Genomic DNA, 13884 nt, shown 5'->3' on the forward strand with positions numbered 1-13884 from the left:
GGATGCTTTTGTTGCTATCTCTTTCACCAACTTCATTATAATGCACTCGACTTTCTGTGTAATAAATCTATAAATTTGTTTCTATAGCTATTTCGTTTGATTTTTATTATGTGTTAAGCATTTGATATGCCTCATCTATTCTAAAAATTTCATAATGATTGGTTTATAAACATAAGAGTTATTAGATGTTAGGAAGAAGTTAAAGAAACTAAACTTTGGGGATATTAAAACTTTAAATTTCTACAAAAATAAGATTTATTAGATATTAGCTAAAATTCTTTAATTGCCATTCGGAAACTATATTTTTGATATATTAAAATTTTAAACTTCTGCAAAAGTATTTTGATCGACTTTAAATACAAATGTTAGAATAATAAAAAAAGAGTTATTCCATTTTAGTTAAAGTTTTTAATTTTCATTCCGAAACTAAATCGTATTACAGTTTTTTGAGATAATAAATTCAACCTTCCACCAAAAAATATTTTGATAATGAATGAGCACTTAAAACAATATATAAGGTTGGCCAAAAAGTCTTGCGGTATTTTTATTGAATTTTCAATTGTTCATAAAATTGGTTATAATAATGCGATTTAAGTCAAATATGCGCCGTTTTGTTCGATGACGAGTTCCCAACGAGATGCCAACTTCATAATGCCCCTCTTATAGAAGCTCTCTTTTCTATTGGCAAAAAAACTCGGAGAGCCAATTTTCACAGGACTCTCTTGTGGCCAATTTCCGACTACCAAGCTCGTTCGCCATAGACAGAAATAGGTGGTAATCACTTGGTGCGAGATCCGGACTATACGGTGGATGCAATAGAACCTCCCATCCGAGCTCCCGGAGCTTCTGGCGCGTCACCAAAGATGTGTGTGGCCTGGCGTTGTCCTGATGGAAGACAATTCGGCCTCTGTTGATCAAAGATGGACTCTTCTGCATGAGTGCTGCATTCAAGCGGTTAAGTACAGGTCCGAATTGAGCGTTTGGCCATAGGGGAGCAGCTCATAGTGGATGATTCCCTGCTAATCCCACCAAACACACAGAAGAACCTCCCTGGCCGTCAATCCAGGCTTGGCCACCGTCTGGGCAGCTTCACCGCTTTTCGACCACGACCGTTTGCGCTTCACGTTATCGTAAGTGATCCACTTTTCATCGCCAGTCACCATCCGCTTCAAAAACGGGTCGATTTTGTTGCGATTCAGAAGCGATTCGCATGCATCCATACGGCCAAAAATGTTTTTTTGCGTCAAGTCGTGTGGCACCCATACATCTAGCTTTTTTTTTAATCCAAGCTTCTTCAAATGGTTTAAAACGGTTTGATGACTCATGCCAAGCTCTTGGCCGATGCTACGGGTGCTACTATGCCGATCTCTTTCGATCAATTCGGCGATTTTATCGCAATTTTCGACGACAGGCCTTCCGGACCGTGGCGCATCTTCGACCACCTCCGCACCAGAACGAAAACGTTGAAACCATCGTTGTGCGGTGGAAATGGAAACTGTATCGGGTCCATAAACTGCACAAATTTTATTGGCAGCATGAGTTGCATTTTTGCCTTTATCGTAGTAGTACTGTAAAATATGCCGTATTTTCTCTTTATTTTGCTCCATGTTTGTGACGCTATAACTAACGAACGACTCAAGACAAACAATAAATCAAACACGTGTTAGCGCGGGAAAAGAGCTTTCCAAAAAGGTATCGCATGAACCGATTCGATAAATAGAACTAGAACTACGCGCTTGCAAAGACACCTATCGGAAATACCGCAAGACTTTTTGGCCAACCTAATAGTATATTATTTTTTATGGATTTCTTTAGCAACATTATAAAATCATTTGCATTTCAAATTCAATTTAAAACATTTGGTTTAAAGTGGTTCCGAGATGATGATAATGATGATTCATTTCATCTTCATCTTCTTCCTGAAGAATTCCCTGTGCAGCAGTTGGTTTAATCGAAACTAGTTTTTGAGTTTTATGCCAAGGACCAGCTGAGAGAAGATACAGCGAGATTTGATTATGCGAAATTTTGCAGAGTCATGGCAAGGCGTTAATCAAAAGCTGCTAATTTCTTGATTATACGATCAATTAACCACGGACCACAGAAAAATACTACACAAGACGAAAATATTCTGGGAATGACTAAATCAGCAGATTAATCATACAAAAAACATTCGACTTGACTTTTGCGCTAAATTTTCCTTTGGCCATTTTTCACATTTCATTTCATTTCATTTTCATTTCGTTTCTGTTCATTTCATTTGATTTGATTTTCATTTCATTTAATTTCTTTTTTTTTGCTCTTCTCTGACTAGCTGACTGGTTGCTTGGCTGGCGACAAATCCCTTTATGGCCGCCGATATATCATTTTAAAGCCAGAAAACACTCGCAAAAAAAAGTGTATATATAAAAGTGTAGAAGAGACATAACATAAGTAGTATGTTTCGCATATTTATGTCTTCATATGTTTGCTCTTTTTTTTCCCCTCTGTCTCTCTCTCTCTTGTGGCACGTGTGAGCGCAATTAAAAAAATGGTCACAAATATATTAAGTATTAGTAATAAATAATGTAGCAAAAGAAAAATATGAAAGAAATTATGACAATGTACATTCACAATGCGAGTGGCGCATCTTAAATGCGGTCACCTCGAATACGAAATGCGCTTTCCTAAAAGTCGAAATAGAATCAAGGTCGTTAACGTTCTCTTCTGTTTTATTCAAACAAATCGTATCGGTTTCGATTTCGATTTTAATGCACCTAGAAGCTACTCTATCAAATTTCAGTGGAATCGCTTCATTGGAAACTAAGTTCAGATAGTTAAGATTTAAGATAGATGGATAAGCAATCATTTTTTATTGCGTATATTGTTTCTTATAGTATAGAAATGATCTACAAAATCGTATATTGATATTTTTGCTGACAGCTGAATTCGAATAGCCATTTCATATGTGATGAAAGTTAAATTCCCTTTTTTTGTGTATAATATGGTTTTAGCGTAAGAAGTCGCTATACAAACTTTCTTAGATAGTGCCACTATAGCTGAGTTCAGGTAGTTAGTTATTATTTCATTCGAAAATCATAAATCATAGCTTTTACCTAAAAAAGTGACTAGAATAAATTTCATAATGATACCACTGCAAACATCTGAGATCCTAGCTCAAATGCTTGATGTCTGATATTTCTTATTTTAATCTAAGAAGTGGGAGTAACAAATTTGGTAAAGATATTATTGCAAACAACTGAGTTCGGATAGTTAGTTAGGATGATATTTCTTCTTTTAGTCTAGGAAAAGGGAATGCAAAATTTCGTAATAATATTAATGCTAACAACTGAGTTCTAAAAGTTAGTTATGATGAAAGAAAGGTAGCGCAAAGCAGCTTGATATCTAAATTTTCTTCGTTTACTCTAAGAAGGGAGAATACCAAATTTTGTAATGATATCATTCCAAACAACTGAGTTCCGATAGTTAGTTAGGATTGAAAAGAAGTAAGTAATATGTTTGATGTCTGATATTTCTTTTTTTAGTCTAAAAAGTGGGAATAACAAATTTCATAACGAAATCATTGCAAACAACTGAGTTCCTATAGTTAGTTAGAATTGAAAAGAAATAGAACAAATGCTTTATAGCTGATATTTCTTGTTTTAGTCTAAGAAGTGAGAATAACAAATTTCATAACGAAATCATTGCAAAAAACTGAGTTCCGATGGTTAGTTAGAATTGGAAAGAAATAGAACAAATGCTTTATAGCTGATATTTCTTCTTTTAATGTAGGAAAAGGGAATACAAAATTTCATAATGATATCATTGCAAGCAACTGAGTTCCTATAGTCTAGGAAAAGGGAATATAATATTTCGTAATGATATTATTGCTAACAACTGAGTTCCTATAGTTAGCTAGGATAAAAGAGAAGTTGCACAAATGCTTGATGGCTAAAATTGTTGCAAAGCAGTTGGTGGGATGAGAATACCCGGTTCTTGGGTAGAGTATAAATATGCACAAACTCGAGTCAGACAGAAAACTCTTGTACTCTGGGTGCCAAGTGACGAGTGCCGACTGACGATTGCCGCTAACTGTTGCTGTTGCTGCTGACTGCGACGGTTGGAGTGGGAGAGAAGAGGGCGTTTAGTTAATTAATTTGTTTGCTTTCGATGTCGATTTCATTATCAACAAGCAGAAGACAGCAGCAAAGACAAAAAAAAACATAAAGCAGACAGCAGACGGCGACAACAAGAACAACAACAACAATTAAAATGTAGCGCCAGGCGTTGGCAATAAAATCGCGGGCGATATCGTTAACAATAATTTCTGTCACTCTTAAAGCAAAAATAAAACAAATTAAAATAGTTGCAGAGGCAACTAAAGCGCAAAGAATAGAAAATTATGAAATAATATGCACGAAAATAGGCAGATGGCAACCGACAACAACAACAACAACAACTAAAGCGACAGCTACACGCATTTTCATTTTATTATTTATTTATTATTATTATTTGCTCTTTTCTTGTTTTGTATTCGGTAGTTTTCTTTTTTTTTTTGGCTTTTAGCCGCTTTTCCATTTCATATTTCGTTTTTGTTTTTTTTTTTTTTGCATAGCATTTTTACGCTAGAAATATTTGTGTTTTATTTACTTCACGTTTCTTTTTGGTTTTTTTTTTGCTCTGTGTTTTGTTGTCAGCCTCATTTAAAGCGCTGCTCGCAGCGACGTCGAAATATTCCTATAAATGCTTTTGGCCTCAAACATATAGAATGAAATATATTACGTATGTGTGTGTGTGTGTGTGTGTGTGTGTGTGATATACAAATCTGTGCAGAAGTGCGATATCTGTCGCTTGTCTATAATATGAAAAGAAATGTTAAATGTCTGAAACATGCGTACAAAATGCTAATGCAAAATCAGCAGCAACAGCAACAACAGCAACAAATACTACAAACAGACGGCAATCAACAATCAGAGGCAGCGAACGAAAAAGCAGGAAAAAAAAAGAAGAATTATTGAAATGGGAATGAAGAAAACTGTTTTTCTAGACGGGGCAAATGAAACAGCAACAGCAAAAATGCTTTTTCCTTTGATTTATGTACTTTTAGCGATCGACGTTAACAGCGACGTTGACGTCGGCGTCAGCGTCAGCGTAGACAGCGCTGTAGCAGCACACACACACATACATACACACACACACAGCGCTGACTGAATTTGATTCGTGTTGCACTTGCAGCAGCATCTTGCAGCAACTAACTTCCATGCAAATTAGCCGCAAGATTGTTTCACTTAACTTCTCTCTCTTTCTCTCTCTCTATCTCCATCTCTCTCTCTCTCCCTCTCTCTCTCTCTCTTTCTGTCTCTCTCACTGACTCTTAAAGAACTTCTCGACTTGTGATATTAGCATAGGAACAATCAGGAAGCAGCGAGTCTTTTAGTTTTTGTTCTTCATCTAATCTTTGTTGGAGTACTATATAATTTTTATTTAGTTCTAAAAGTTTTTACGAAAAGAAAGTAAGCAAAAAAAAAGGAAATTACAGGATTTCAATTAATTTTCTTCTATATCAATGACTTAATTAAAAATTAAGCGATAAAAGTTGGAAGAATATAGTCGAAGTAAGTTTTATATTTCAACAAGAAAATTGGAAATTAAGCAATAGAAGTTAGAAGAAAGTAGCAACAAGAAAAATGACATTAAACTAATATCATTTTTTTAGAGAATGATTTGAAAAAGTGTAAGAAGCTGGAAAATGTAAAGAAAATTTATCATCGACTAATAATTTGGTATATTTTGAATGTTTTACTGTATCCATATACCAATTATAGCCTTTGGTATATTGTAGTATTTTTGATATATCAATTTAGTTTATTTTAAAATGTAGTTTCGGACAACTTGGTATATTTTGTATTCTGTGGTATATTTTGAACGTCGTACTGCATCGATATACCAAGTGTATATTTTTGTATACTTTTAGAATATGGTTCATTAGCAAAATAGATACTGACAACCTGGTATATTTTGAGTATAGTCTTTGGTTCATTTCAGTAGCTTTTCTGTTTGTTTGACTTTAAAGTAATTTCCTTCGTTTTTTAATAAGAAATTATATGATTTAGGAAAAGGAGTAATTTAATCATTGAGATAACTGAAAATTACTATAATATTACTATTATACAGTCATACATAAATTCAACTCTTAGTAATTCTTTTGTCTAAACAGACAACGAAAAACAATTTGGCTGACAAGTTTTTGGGGAAGCACTTGAGACTTGAGATATTGAGCGATCGATGGAAAAACTGCTTCTAGATGAGTGCAATTGTATTTTAGCTGAATGAATGCACGAGTCTAACTAATCTATATATGTATATGTATTTATGTGTACATAACATTTTCATAGACACTTTATTTCCCATTACGAATCCTGATCAGAATTATTAGTAACTGCATAAAGCTTTGCACTCTACGACTAAATAAATTGCATATATATAAAGTGCATATATAGATTAGTTGCTTATCGATCTTGGGTCTGTTGTCCAAGTTAAGACTTTAATGTGTTTACACCGAATTGACGACGGTAGCAACGACGACATCGAATTGATCGTTAGTCTAAGAATTATATCATCGCTATTATTGCGTTGATTGATTATTGTTCAGTTGCAGTTGCAGTTGTTGTTGTTTTCGTTGTTGTTGTTGTTTTCGTTGTTGTTGTTGATGTAATTGCTTGGCCCAGAATGTGTGTGTGTGTGCGCTAACTAATTGGGTTGACTGATAACTGGAACATTCGATGCAGTTTGCCGCCACATTTTGCACTGACGTTGCGCATACGACGCGTAATCCGAGACACCGAGACCCGAGACTGCGACTGCAACTGCGACTGAGATATGTATATGTATATGTATGCTATATAGCCATCGAAACGAACGGTAGCTGGCAGCGTGTCTTGGCTTTTTGACGCACCGACAACCGCAGCGATCGTCGGAGACTTCGACATCGACATCGACATCGACAACGTCTCAGACTTTGACTTCGACATCGACATCGACTGACAATCAGGTAAACCAAACGAGACAATTTTCACTACCTCCATCAATCTCTTTCTCCCTCTCTCTTTCTCTATCTCTCTGCCTTTTTATCAACCTTTCTAAGTACTTTATGTCTGGATTTTTGTATCTGTTTTCGCTGTTTTCCTTCACTATTCGTTTCCCTTAAATTTGTGATTCAATCCAATTATTAATTTGCCAGAATCACTTATATCATGTCTGAGGTTAACACATATTTGAGTATTTGAATATTTAAATATTTATTTAGATATATTTTTAAATCATATCCACTATTCATATAAATTTCATTAGCTTTAAATCGGTTTCTGAATCTACTTCCGTCCCCGCCAATCAACGATAATCGAATAAGAAAGGTAATTTTGAAGGTAGAAGCAATAACAATCTGGTATATTTTATCCTCTATGGTATATTTTGAATACTTAATCAGTATATCGATGGAGTTTGGTATATTCTTAGAATTTTAGTATTTAATATTTGGTATATTTTAAGAATAATATTTGCTTTTATTCAAAGTGGTTAGCAGATATCTTCATATCTAGCATTTGGTATATCTCAGTCTTTTGGGGTATATTAATTTGGTATATTTGAAAATGAATACTTCATGAATACTTTTATTCAAAGTGTTCAGCTCGTATCTCTCAGTCGAGCACACTCCACTGTTTCTTTCTTTCTTTCTTAGATATTCTCATTTGTACTTTAATGTAATTTAAATGGCAGCTGCTAAATGTGTGGATGAATTTGCAGTTTTATCTATATTCGCTTCACATGTTTTGGCATAAATTGTAAATATTGAAATCTTTAACTATCTACCCCGAAGTATCTGTATCTAAAAATCTAGATTGCAAATTTTGATTAATGATTTTTTCGATCTATGAAAAATGTTGAAATAAAGTTTAAGGTTGATAAGATCTTAAACCAAGATATGTATGCTAAATTTTAATTTTAAGATTATGAAATCTTATTTTAAGATAAAAATCTTGTTTCAAGAAGTCTAGATTGAAAAGAAGAATACAAATCTTGATTTAAGAACATTTCGATCTTAAACAAAATCTTGGAAAAAGATTTCAAGGTTGACAAATGTTCAATCAAGATCTTGTTAGTCAATCATCGTTTTTAGATTAATCAATTTTCTTTTAAGATCGAAAACATTTCAAATTTAAGGTTTGTTTTTGTTTTTTTTTTTAAATGATGGAATTTTTTCTTTAAAATTATAATTTTTATCATTATTTAAAAAGAATTTAAGAATGCTTATATTTTGACATCATATAATCTAGATTCAAGATTTCATTCTTCATCTTAGCACTTTTTATTTCGCCAGTTTTTATTTCCCTTTTTTTATTCTATATAACTACATTGAATTTCTTATTATATCTTATGCATCCCGAGCTTCATCTCGAACTACATTTTGATTTCTGTAAAATCAATTGCATCTACTTTAGTCAAGTTAACGCTCTAACCCTTTGTATCTTTGAGTGTATTTCTATATTTGAATTCATCTTAATTTCTATTTGCTTGCATCCGCATTTGCGGTAGGCTCAAATGTATCTATCTATCTTTTTTTTTTGCCTCTGCTGTTGTCGTTTTCGTTGTCACATTGCTCATTGACCGTTGATCGTCGACGCAACGTTTGTAACTGTCAATCATAAATTAGATGCCAATCAAAGTAAATCACAAAAAATTGTGTCTGATTTAAATGGCAAAAGGCAGCAAAAGTTTAAACTGAACTGCATTGCACATGTGTTTCTCATTCATATTGAAAGCCATGTGCAATTGTTTATTCATCTATAGTTTGCTCGAATTCATAGCAGAAGAGTAGCTTAAAAAATCTTTAAGGATTAATCTACATACTAGATATTAATCATGATTTTTCTACACTTTTATTTTCAGGTTTCAGCTTGTGTCACTTTTTTTGGGTAAGCGAAATTCTTTATTATTTTATGACTTAGTAACAACTTAATCACAGCTGCGGTTCTGACTCATCACCCCCTCCTCTCCCCTCTGCCACTGCCCCCCTTCTCCCATCGCTGGTTACGCTGTTTTTATCTACAGAGCGCGCGCGCGCGCTACGCCTGATATTAAGTATACGTCATGTGTGCGTTTGAAAAGTGATTAAAGTTGGGAAAGTTTAAAGTGGAATCAAGACATTCAACGAATTGAGTTGTATGAATATTTATGCGATTATTTCGCCAATTTACCGTCTGACAACTGGCTGACAACGACCGTTAAAGCCAGCGTCTGATCCAATCCCATAGATCACAGTTCGCAATTGATCGATCGATCGATCGAACGAACGAACGCTTGCACAGTGGTGCCAAATTGCATAAATTAAACCATTTTTAATGTGTGACAGTATGGATCATTGATCATCATCATCTTCATCATGATCATGATCATCACCCGAGTGTAATTCGAGCTCATGAATATGGAAGACTCCAGAACTAGATTGAAGCATTTTGATGGTAGACTCAACGTTGCTTCTTTTCGACGATGATTCATTGTGGGAAAATCATTAGAAAACAAAAGTGCTGAACAATCAATCATCCAATTTTTTATGGATGGGGGTTTTACCAAAAAAAAGAAAAAAGAGAAATAAATACGAGTCTCCCCAGTTATAAACTACCCTGCATTCAATTTGATATTTCTGTTTATTACAAATGTGTTGCATTTTCATTGTTCCACACTTTTGAAGTTTACTTGTGTTAGGATTGTGTTTGATTTCCATTGTTTCGTATTATTCCAAGTGCAACAGTTTGCAAATGAAAAGTCATTTTATACTCTAAGCGCTTTATGGACGTGTTTCATTTTCGTTTCATTCCAATGCCAACGTTTCAGATTGTCAAGCATGTCTCCATGTCAATATTTCTTAGTGTTAAGTATTCCTGTATTTTAAAAGCTAATTTGTGTTTCATTTTCGTTTCATTCCAATGCCAACGTTTCACATTTTCAAACATGTTTCGAATATTTTCGAATATAAATATCTTTTAGTGTTTAGTACTCCTATATTTAGAAAGCTAATTTGTGTTTTGTTTCAATTCCACAATGTTCCATTCCCATAATTTCTCTAGATTGAAAACCCGTTTCAATGACCCACATTTCGAATAGTAATTTGTGTTTTGTTTTAATTCCACAATGTTCCATTTCCACTGTTTCTCTAACAAATTCTATTCCATTTCCCAGCCACATTTCACTCATCACTTTCAACTTGATTGGATTTGCTAGCTAATGTTCCACTTCCACTGTTTCATTTCGTTGGCATTTGCTAAGGTCGACTTTTAAAGTGCATTCAATGTGGCGCACCATTTAAAAAACAAATGGCAAACAGCAACAACAACAACAACTACAGCGAAATACCCAAAGAATGTGTTTGGAGGCAGAGCAATAAGCAAAAAAAGAAACATACACAGAAGCAGAAAAAAAACGAAAAAATAGCAAAGGCTGCGTCATCACAGCGCCAGCAATTTATGTGCTTATTTAATGCCAACGTCGCCGGCTGTCCACCCCGCCCCTTCACACGCCCCCTTCTCAACCGTCCGCCCTCCGCTGCTGTTGCCAGCCAGCCAGTTAGCCCAGCAACCCCCGCCTCTCTATTCGATGTCGCCACCGCCTGCCACGCCCTTCTGCTGTGCTGTGCTGTGCTGTGCTGTGCTGTGCTGTGATCACCGTTCAGCGATCAGTGATCGCTCCATGCTGTAAGTCACACCAATTGCTAATGCCCGACGCGATCCGAGCAGCCATTGAATTGTAAATTGTAAATTGTGCTTTTTTTTTTTGCTCCAACAACATTTCATCATGCCACAGAGATTCGATGGCATCTACAAAACCAAAAAACAAAAACTAAAACGATCAATCGATCGATTGATTTTTCTACTTTTTTTCACTGTACATAATTTTGTTTCTTCTTTATTTTTTTTTGTTTTTTGGGTCGCCCTTCAGTCTAAACATAGTAATAAAAGCCAACTTCATTGCCAGATAATTGGCATTTTTCCTTTCTTTGATTTCGCTTTTTTTTTTTTTTTTTTTTTGGGGTGTGTGTCTTGGCTAAGTGCTATGATGGGGCCTTGGCTCTGTGGCTCTGATATCACAGCATTCCTGCGGCCCAAAAACCGAAAAAAAAACCAACACGAAATGGTGACTAGTGTATGCACTTTCTATTTCATTAAGGAATTGTATGTTGTGAAAGATTCAGATTCATATTCATAATTGATTCGAAGAATATAATATCATATGATATCATTACTCAGCTAATTATGTAAAGTTGTCTACTGATTTCAATTTATATCGTTAAAGACTATCCAAAGAACTAATCATGCCAAGTTTCATGTTCGTAACTGCTCCCCAAGTCGAGTTCACTTAGACAGTTGTACCGAGCATTTATAACTGAAGTTGTCAACTAATTTCTCTATATGTCGTTAGATACAATCATAAGAACTAACCATGCCAAGTTTCATGTTCGTAACTGCTCCACAAGTCGAGTTCACTTGGACAGTTGTGAAGTGCGTTGGTTTACAACTAAAGTTGTCAACTAATTTCACTATATATCGTTAGATATAATCGTAAGAACCTATTTTGCCAAGTTTCATGTTCCTAGCTACGTGAAAAGTCGAGTTCACTTGGACAGTTGTACCGAGCATAGTTTTACAGCTAAAAGTTGTCCACTCATTTCAATATATTTCGAAAAATACAATCATAAGAACCAATTATGCCAAGTTTCATGTTCCTAGCCGCTCCACAAGCCGAGTTCCAGTGGACTGTTGTACCAAGCATAGTCTTACAACTAAAGTTGTAAGCTCAATTCAATATATTTCGTTAAATATAATCGTAAGAACTAACTATGCCAAGTTTCATGTTCGTAACTACTCCACAAGTCGAGTTCACTTGGACAGTTGTGCAGAGCATAGTTGGGAGAAGTGCACAAAATACACTGAACACATTAATAACTCGTTCAAATTAGCTGGGAATGTGCTTTAGCATATGATGGGACCATATAGAAAGAGATATGTATGTAGAATATGCTTAAGTTGAAACGATTTATGTGAATTTTGATTAGTTGGCATCGACGTCGGCGATTAGCATACCTTAAATACTTAGCGAGGGGCTTAACGACAACATTTCAATTGGCGGCTAAAGTGCAGGCAGAGTGAGTGAGTGAGGTTGCCCCTTACTTATGCTATCGAATATATATAGACTGTATAGATGGAGTCTCTCTTAAGCTATCGATTTTATATATCGTGGTTTCTAATAATTATTAATTATTCACTTCGCACTTGGAGAAAATGTTGCCCGTCTTTTCCTTTTTCCTTGTGTTGCAGGACACAATGCTGGACATTCGGATCGTGTGTCTCGTGTTTCGCGCGTTTTCTTTTTTTGTGTTTTCGTTTTTCGGTTCGTGGGGGGAGGGTTTGTCTCTTCTTCTTCTTCTGCTGCTGTTGCTGCTATTTTTCTGTTTCGTTCTTTTTCGCTCGCTGCGTTTTGCGTCGTTTTTTTTTTGTCGCGCGCGCGTTCGTCTTTCGTCTTTCCCAGCGGCGTTCGCGATCTTGGACAAACTGATGTTAGATTAAAAGCGTCGTCGCCGTCGCTGTCGCTCTGCTGGCGTTCGCTGCTTTGTCAGCTTTGCTCTCTCCCCAAAAAACTCTCTCGCTCTCTCTCTCTCTCACTCTCTGTCTATTGCTCTATCAAATTTTGCGCTCTTTCTGCTTTTGTTTTATACATTTTGCTATGTGACAATCGCAAAATAGACAACGACCGACAGCTGCGCTTCTTGACACTGACGACGACGCTGGCGTCGCAGCCCCCGTCGACGTCGACGTCAACGCTGACGTTGACGTTCTTTTGTTGTGGAACTTTTGTTGTATTCGGTTTTTTCTTTTTATTTGGTTTACTGGATTAGTTTGTTGTTGCTCTTTGGCTTATTGTGGATTTTAATTTCATTTGTCGCTTTTTCAGCTACCACATAACGTGGTAATCGCTTCGTTTTCAGCCATTAAACCCCGTTCGACCCACCCAGCTACCCAACCAAGTCAACCCCAACCTTGCCGCTCTCACCTGAGACACCCGCGCACTTCGATTAATCCATCGATCGACGATCGATCGTCGCTGCCTCGGGCGCTGATCAATGAAGCGTGCTCTGCTGCTGTCGTAGCGTTCAACGTTCAACGCTCAACGCTAAAGCACAAAACCCAGCCCGCGTCCAATTCTAATTTCAATTCCACGCCCCAAGCCCCAACGCAGCAACTCGATACTAACCTACGACAGGCAGCGTCGTATTGGCGCACGCGGCGTATGCGCAATGTATGCGCACAAATGTTTCTTACATTGAAATTCGAATCGCTGCAAAAACAATGAGCACCAAAATACCCTATAAAACGAAACGCGGTGAAAAAGAGTTTGACGGTCTCTCAGAAAATATTTCTATTTACAATTGTAATAAATATTTAGCGATCTAAAATATCAAGGGGAATTTTGTTTATTTTCTGAGAAGAAGCAATTGATTTGCAGTTGTTGCATTAAAGATGATGTAATTAATAGCTTATGATCACTTCATAGTACATTATTTTGTGCTGAACTGAACTTTATTGAAATTCAATTCATTAGTAAACTTTTTTTTTCTTGAAATTTGTTAAAATGATTTTATAACATTTACTGGAAATGTAATGAAATATTATTTTAAACACCAAATAATTCAATTAAATATTTTATTTATTTGAAAATGGGATAAAATATATAAATATATAATACATGTAAATCTTTCGTGATGTATACCCATGAAATAATATATTAAATAAACTATTTCAAGTGATGTTTTCACAATATTCAGTATATTAATATACTGCAATATACAAATATATATTT

The 13884-nt window shown here is 35.5% G+C and overlaps 1 protein-coding gene and 1 long non-coding RNA gene across 3 annotated transcripts in view; one reads left to right on the top strand and one right to left on the bottom strand.

Moving 5' to 3' along the window:
• LOC133847626 (uncharacterized) overlaps positions 1-8950 on the top strand; it is a 67641-nt gene extending 58691 nt beyond the window's left edge. The window contains exon 4 of the long non-coding RNA XR_009895181.1: positions 8923-8950. This is a non-coding gene — a long non-coding RNA (uncharacterized LOC133847626). The remainder of the gene's footprint in view (positions 1-8922) is intronic.
• LOC133847625 (dorsal-ventral patterning protein Sog) overlaps positions 1-12520 on the bottom strand; it is a 47257-nt gene extending 34737 nt beyond the window's left edge. The window contains exon 1 of one of the 2 annotated variants that reach the window (XM_062282789.1): positions 12300-12520. The gene's annotated coding sequence lies outside the window, so the exon portion shown is untranslated. Of the gene's footprint in view, positions 1-12292 lie in introns of both variants that reach the window. The other variant, XM_062282791.1, reaches the window with a different exon arrangement.
• Positions 12521-13884: the final 1364 nt, after the last annotated feature.

This window comes from Drosophila sulfurigaster, chromosome X (genome assembly GCF_023558435.1).
Source record: "Drosophila sulfurigaster albostrigata strain 15112-1811.04 chromosome X, ASM2355843v2, whole genome shotgun sequence".
NCBI classification, from domain to species: Eukaryota; Metazoa; Arthropoda; class Insecta; order Diptera; family Drosophilidae; genus Drosophila; species Drosophila sulfurigaster.